Consider the following 8,803-nt stretch of genomic DNA (forward strand, 5'->3'; position numbering starts at 1 on the left):
CGCGACAGACGTGTGCGTGCGCAACATAACACGTGTACGAATCACGTTACCCGTGGACCCCGTATGTTAATGAGAGATCAAATAATCGCGGTACATTCATCTCTTCTCCACTTCCACCACAACCCGTTCAACGTTCTTGCTCGAAGTTTCCGGCAGGTCTGACATCGGTGAAATTCGAAGTAGAACATCGTTAGGAAATATCGTCTCATTATCTGTTTTTCATACATATAAGTTACAGCGATAACTGAAAAATCTCATTTTTCTTTCTCTCACTGATACTTTGATATTAATTTTTCTTGTATTTTTCTCTCTTTTTTCACCAACGTGTTTCGACACGTTGATCGATATATTGATACGGATTTAATTGACTCCTTGGTAATTATTGATACGGATTTAATTGACTCCTTGGTATATTGATTTAAGAATAAAGAACTTAACGCTTCGGTTGTCATGACTAAGTGTAAATAATTGAGGGCTATATTATCCAAATACGCACGCGCACACACACTACTACCATTAATAAAAAAAAATCGTTTAATATAACAGACCCTTTAATTACTTTAATTTACTACATATCCCAAAATCACCAAAAATTTTTTTTAATCATAAATTTTTTAAATCAATTTAGAATCGATTTCTTCTTAGCAAATATGTCGAGGCATTAATAGCTTTTAAATTACTTATAATAATTAAGAAAAAAGGTTTTTTCATTTAACAAGATTAGGAAAGACAAATATATCAAGAGAGCAGAATTAATTATTTAATTAATTTTAGATATAGTTACTGTAAAAATCTTTTATTTGTAATAATTACAAAGATATGTGATGCAAACAATCAAAAGTTGTAACAAATATCACTCTTTTTTTTAAAGAGAACAAAATTGGATAGAGAATTCATAAAAAGATCATAATTTTCAGATACACTATATACTAATTTTTTTGTCATCAATCCTATTACGTAAAAACACACACAATTATATAATATTATACAATTACATGAAAATAAATGGATAATACAAGGTGGAATGTGGAATGATTTGTTATATCAAATTAGAAACACTTGCTTTTGTCACAAAAATACCTTGTGCCGGAAACACGAAATTAACACGTAATTGCTAATGAAATTGTACATGCCCCAATTGTATGTATATTGATACGAGATGCTAATGCACAGCGTCGCCCCTTCCACCGTAAAGCTTCCCAAATTGGAATTGACAATGCGTGTGACCTACTCTACGCATTGAGTTTTTAGAAATTCGAGGAATCTCGTTGGTTCATATTGGCTGTAGCTCATAAAATTAAGGATGTTTTATACGTGTTTTCAAAATGATAACAAAATTATGAAAAAATTACTGATTATTCTAAATCACGTTTAAAAATAATACGATAAATTTGGTAACAGTTAACTATGCGGATCATAAATTATTTTAATAAATAGTAGTGTTTTTTTAATCTTTGCTCTAATAAAAATATATGGAAATGTATTATAAAATAAATAAAAAATCTCAATTTTTTAATATAAGCACATTATGTATTCAAAATTATTTACATAAAGTTATATTGCGATGTATGAACTAGTTATCCAGTAAATAAACAAAATATTTTTTGCTCTATATCTTTGTAACTAATCAGCGAATCGCAATGAAATTTTGCGTAAATTATTTTGAATATTTAAAGTACTTATAAAAGAAGAATATAAATTTTTTAAATTTTAATTTTTAACAATAAAAATAATAAATAAACTACAAAAGTGTATTATTAAACAAAAATATAATCTTATTCACATAACTTTCATATGTATATAGTTTATTTGAAGTATAAATATTAAACATACTTTCAAATTTAACTTTCTTTGCAGGGATTGTACGTCTAATACATTCTTGAAATAGCTTAGTTAATGAAAAAACTGTGAAAAGAAATGCGTTACGTCTAGCACGACATGAGAAATATTTTTTAATTATTTTTCATGTAATATTTTAAATCTGCACAAATGTATCTTTCCAAATATGAATACATATTTTCCCTTATGTATTCATATTCGTCTTACGTATATGGAGCGCTCGTTTGATAAATCCATCCGCCACCGCATTGTTGTTCCGGTCAGCTCTGTTCCACGTCTATTGTGGGGAACCTCGTTAACATTTCCATCATCCATCATCGACATAGAGACGTTCTCGGTTGTTGTCGGTTTCCTGTCGGCTATCGACGAAACACGGATGGTCCCGTTTGGTACCGGTTATCTTCCTCTCAGTCACATTAGGATAATGAACTGTCGAGTTTTCTCTGTAAGCGTGGGACAAATGCAAAAAGAGACGCTAAAGCTACGGAATAAGAACAAAAATGGGATTATGGAAAAATGTGACTAAAAAAAATTGGAAAAAGCGAATTGATAACTTGTAGCGAAAACGGCGATTTTACGATATAAATTCTATTTTGCGAAATGGTATGAAGCTTTCTATTCTGGACGGAGGAGAAATAAGCGCAACACTTTTGCCCATCGCCCGGCTTTCCCATGCATGTATGTGTATGGATACGTGTGTTAAAATTAAGGCGATTCGACATATTTGTGAAACGAGATGATTTCAAATATGGTAAAATCTCATTTCGGTGTAAATTTCATCGAGTTTTATAGTCGACGCTTTAACGCACGCGCCGCCATGAAATATCATTTGCGTAAGCACGTATACGCTGCTTCACTCATCCAGGTACTTGTCCGCATTACGCCAGCTATAACACCGTTGCAACAATAATTTTAATCCGTTACTGATGGTTGAAATACCAGTAACATCGAATACATTTTGAAATGCTCGACAAGCGTTCGTCAAGAAGATCGTCAAAGAAAGGAGAAAGAGCGGTGAATGCAGGAAATTCTCTGAAAACGGAGAGCAAACTCCTTCCCTACGATATCATCGCTCGGGTCCAGGATCCCCTGTCGCCAAACGAGAAAGGCGCTATCCTCTCAAACAGATTATGAGTCTCGGATTTATTTTTACGACCGGCCAGATCCTACCGCACTCGTCTCTACGTAGAGGACAAGAAGGAGAAGGCGAGGCACTGATACCAACTCCTGCTTGATTCGATGGCAGTGCTTCGAATCACGACACCGTAAAATATATAGCGGTGCTTTTTACACAACGCGAGCGAAAATAATCTTTGTCGAACGTCCGACGATCGAGAAAAGACAGAGGTTGAAATCGCTGTGGATTATCCTTTCCTTCATGCGTCACAGACGAGAACAACACATCATTCCGTCCGGTGCACGACGCTGGAATTGGTTTAATGCGCGTTTTCGTGTATATATCGTAAACCGCAGCTGATTACCTAGGAAATTGAGATACAGACGGTACGTGAGTCGTGCGAGATCGTTCTTCCTTCCTTCATCCGCGCTCTTATCCGAGACCTCTATTTGCTCGAGTAATGAGCTTCCCGCTGTTAACGTTAGTGTGCCAACTCCTCGGACATTTGCCCGTCCGTAGAAATTCCTCGTGCATGAAAAATAACGGAGGTTATCAGCTCCCGCTATTACGGGGCTAAATGCATTACTTTCCAGACAAATTATGTATCGCTAGGATCAAAGACAGACAACGCGACGGTTTAAAAAAGATGATGTATCGAATAACCCCCCTTGCTTCCGGCTTTATGATAGATACGTGGTAAACGAAGTGCTGCAGGCAGATTACGCACGAATTTTTCTCTCTTTCTTTCTCTATTTTGCGATGAGAGAGATTTTACAAAAGAAGATCAAGTTGAGTATATATAGAACCTTGCGCGCACGCTGGTTTTCGCTGGATCAAGAAAAGAGTCTTATCTTCATGCGCACGACCTGGTTACTGAATAAATACGGTCGATTCGATTTGCCATCGATGAACTTTGCGATTCACTCGGTCTGGTCATCGCCTGGACTTGAAACGCCGTAAAATGCGAAGATATGGATTGGAGAACGGTAAAAGCGATAAAGGAAGGCGAAAAAATATCAGAAAGGATGATCATCTTGTAGTATCAAAATTGTTAGAATATTATAAGAAGGCAGGAATGTAGTGCAGGAATGGATATATACATTTCAATTTTATATTGTAGGCATGCTAGCAAGAACTCGTCGCTCTTGTTACATAACATTCATACGATGTGACGGCAAACTCGCGCTCATATTTCACGTAGTATTATACAAATAGTTCGCGTTTTATATGACAGATCGGTGTAATAGCGAGGGCTCTGCAAAAAGGCAGAATCGCGTACATTACATGGAAAAACGCCGTCCTCTCGCGCACACAGACACACTCACACATACATGAGAAAACGAACGAATTTTTCCCTTCTCGCTCGGTCAAATTAATCGTTTCACCAGAAAGAATTCATTTCCCCGTAGGCGTCTAATTACGTGCTTTTTATCGATCATTCTACGCACTATCCGATTTGTCTGTCGTTATTCAAGAGAAAGAGAGCTACATATCCCGGGAGAATCAGTTAATATATCATGACTTACTATCAAAGCCAACATAACGCGTTGCAAAGGAGAAAACATCACAAACTTAAAGAGAAGCATCTTCGATCGAGCGCGATAGCTAGAAAATTACTATTTTTATAGTTTAGACGTATCCTCAATCTTTCAACCGGAAAATTGGAAGACCGGAATAATGTTTCTGCGAATTAGTGTTACCGCATGCTGTTGCCTATCCAATCTTCATCACTGTCGAGTACAGTGCTTATAGGTATGTTGACGATAAGTTTTTCTAACATAGCCTCGAAATAATGGTCGCCACATGGCCTCGGCATCGCTCGACATGTTACGACAGCACGTTTTATGTTTTAGGATAAAATATTTTACTCTTTTTCTACTTATAAAAGCTTCTAGCTGAATCCGAAACAGATATAGGCATGTCTAGAACATTCTAGATAGATATTATCACATACTTCAGTGGTCGAATTAGAAAAGATCCGTCCCAGATAGTCGTGAAGTTGTAAGTTTGAATCCTGATTGAAGTAATATTTTTCGCAATAAGTTCTTTACATGGTTTTAAAATATGCTAGTAACATTATTATCAAATTAACCATCAATTATTTTAGTTATTTAGTTTTAGTTTATGACGTTTCAAGTCCGACAGTAAGTGTTAGCAATTTATACAGGGTATCCGGAAATTAGCGCATCAGAATATCATAGCAAGATATCATACAACGGATGTCTAGATTAATTTTTTTTCATATTTAGAATGCTCGTATCTTAATTAAATGGATGTTCGCGCGTATTCCAAAAGTCGAGAAGACAGTTTAGTCATACAGACTATAACAAAGATAGAATGTTTGTCAGTTAATAAGAGTAGCAGATAGTTGTGTGGAGTATGCAGCACCACTATTGAGTACTTAAGTGACGGGAATTTAACTTGAGCCAACGTCGGGGTCAGACTTGACGTTGGCGCCGGCGTCGACGTTGGCCTCGCCGTCAGTCCCGACGTAGACGACGTAGACGTCAGGCGGGTAGCATGCTAATGAACTCGCCTACCAGCGCGGAACTTATAGCAGTTTGCTAGAGACACTTTAATCAAAGAGCAACGGGCAATTACAATCATTCTTGGCATCTCCCACCTGGTCTCTCTACCTCGATTTGCCTTGAGTCTCGCACGTAAAAAAGATTACGGTTGAAAGAAAAGATGCATTCCATCGTGATCGGCGTGACGCCGATATTCTGATAAGACTCACTGATATTAGAGATGATGTGTTACAAAATATTTTGCTAGGCTAAAATAAAATAGTATATGCTAGTAAAAATAAAATCATTACATATCCACTGATGTTTACAAAATAAATCAACGAGATATAAAATTGGAGATTTTTCTTTTGTGGAATCATAAATACCTAATATGTGTTTCAATCTCTATTATAATATTCACTATTAGCAAATATAATAGTGTTTACTACCTCGAAAAATCTGGAATTTTGGGGGAATTTCGTCTTCACTCTTGAAAATATATCAAATTTTCATGGAATTTTATTGAAACTCGGTAAAATATTTGGGATTTTGCTGTTAAATTTAAATTTTGTTTTTTTCTGAAAACTTTAGGTCTGTTTTCTGTGGCTGAACTGGTGTATATTTTAAGAATTTAAAGTGAGATATATATATAATATATATATCTGTCTGTGTGTGTGTGAGAGATATTTGTCGAAAGCGAGAAAGATGATTCTAGTGCAGTCTAATGCAGGAACAAAAAACAGACTATTTATTTCTTTGATATTCTTTGATAATGCAAAATGTTGACAATCGATTAGTAATAAACCTGGCATCATATACAATACATCTATACATATATGTATATTTACATACATTCTCATGTATATCTTGTGAATTTTTAGTTAAAAAATTAGGATGAGACGCGCGCGATAGAAGACAATATTCAGTAGAATAGAGTAAATTACTGATTAAGTGTAAAAAGTAATAGAAATAAACAGTCTTGTGAAATATTCCTGTCTTCTACTAAATTTCAATGTATATTTTATTTGCGTTGTGTGCATTCCAATTTATTTCAAAGTTGCACTAAAAAGTTGTCTCATCTTACACGGAATTTTGAACAAAATACTTGGAAAATGTGGGAATTCTCAGGGAATTTTTTTAAACGATTTCAGTAAACACCTTGCAATATTGCAAGACTTCCTACAATTCCTACTTACATTTTTGTGTTGAACTGGCAGAAAATGATTTGCAAGCTAACCATAGTATAGTGTGAAACGGGATTAAAATTGGAACAAGCCAATTGTGACATAATTCGCGATTGTGTCTTCGCCTCGATGATATCGATTATGAGCGACAAAGAGAGATGTAACCCTGGAAGACGAGCGAAACGTAGAGATAAACGTGAAGCTGGGTGAAACTTGAGTGACAATTTGAATGTATCAAACTAATCGCCATACACAGCAATAGAGGAACGCACCACGTGCATACATACGTATGTATGTGTGTGCACTTATACGCGTCGTAGTTTGATTGTGTTCGATTCTCAATAGCCGGACGGAGTTTTGGCGAATACGTGAGCGAAATTTCGAGCTGTAACGATCCGAAACTTTCTCGAGATTGACGCGCTTTAGCTTCGGTGCGTGAAGTCACCGTCGTTACTCTCGTATCCATATATGTCCATAAACTGGTTTCCTATCCGTTGGTCAAATCCAAATTAAAGTTTGCGTATCTATACGAGCATCCCCGGATGAATACATCATCCGGGGGGGTTTAACTGGACCTGTTTGAATGTTCGATATTGGAAATTATTGGCTATAATATTGTCCATATAAATATGGGTTTCTTTGTAAAAAATTTATTAAAAGCACCTGTGTTAAATAAAAATCAAAATTGAAGTAACATAATAATAATAGTATATGATTTAAAGTAATATGCAGTCAAACGGATATTTCATAACTTTATGTTACTTTTCAAATATGCATTCTACGTATATTCGCTGCAATTAAACCAAATTTTTCAGTTCCCGTTTTAACGTACCTCTGCGCTTTTATTAATATGTCACAATTACTCTGTTCAGTTTTATTACCCTTTGTAAGCGGTTTTTACTCTCTCGTGCATTTGGGATTTATGAATACATATACATCGCACTCTTATGTAACAATGAAAAATTATATATATATTTTTTTCTGCATCGTATAATATCGTTATTTCAAATCTCTTAAATTTTTTTATAAATTCAGAGAATTGTAAAATTTGTAACTATTAGCACTGTCACTTACTTTAATCTTTACTTTTAGCTTCTAAATTATGCGATTTATCTCGTAATTGTATATTTTCTAAAATTGAAAAAAATTAAAATGCAAGTTTAAAACGAATTATGTGACAAACGCGTTTTGTCTCACGAAGATCATGACGTCAGTCTCTCGGAGACGAACGAATTATGCCTCGGAGCAGCTCGACCGTACCGCACCGACGGCGTGCACGGGAACGGCAAACATCCCCTGGAATTGCACTTCGCGCCCCACGCTCCTCCTCGGATGAGGCGGCAATAAAAATATTGTTTACGACAGGAATATAACCTAACACCTCGCCTTCTTTTCTTGCTCCGCGCTTCGCTGAGCGAACCATCGAATAAAATGCTCCGGTGAGGAGAAAAAAAATATGGAAACGCGAGAAAACGTCGCTTACCGCGCGCGTTTTCGCGCATCGTAACGCGGACAGCCACGCGCGGCATAGAATGAAATGAAATGAAATGAAATGAGATGAGATGAGACAGAGATGAGATAGAACGAAACGAGATGAAATGAAACGAAACGACACGAGAACGACGAAGTTAGCGGGGCGAATGAGGAGAGATGAAACGTGGGCGAAATTTGTGTGGGTTGGTGATACGACATGCGATAATTCTCGCTCTTATAAATGCATGCCGGTAGCGACGATCACGCTTATGTGTTACGCGGAATACCTACATTGCTGTTAATTCGGATGGAATTTACGAATATTTGGTCTTCCTAAATTTCTCAAGCGGTGGCAATAACTAAAATTTCTGATGTTAAAAGTCTTTTTTCTCGTTTTCTTTTTCAAAGGCAGTCAAAACTACGTATTCCGGTCTCAAATCAATTGCTTAGCTGTCGCCCCGCCTATTGTTGTATAGCTGATACTCAATACAATGACGGATTAAGCATTTTAACCCCCTAGGTACTAACGTCTAGCCGTCCCTATGTGACTTCATTAATTTATAAATTTCATTAATTGATAAAAGGAAAAATGGATAAAATAAATGATTTATATCCCCGCATTAACTGGTAAAAACATTCAGTAATCCTTAATAAGTAATATAAATATAATATATTTTTAACCC

The sequence above is a fragment of the Mycetomoellerius zeteki genome, unplaced genomic scaffold (genome assembly GCF_001594055.1).
Source record: "Mycetomoellerius zeteki isolate Tzet28-1 unplaced genomic scaffold, Tzet1.0 scaffold58, whole genome shotgun sequence".
Taxonomy (NCBI): domain Eukaryota; kingdom Metazoa; phylum Arthropoda; class Insecta; order Hymenoptera; family Formicidae; genus Mycetomoellerius; species Mycetomoellerius zeteki.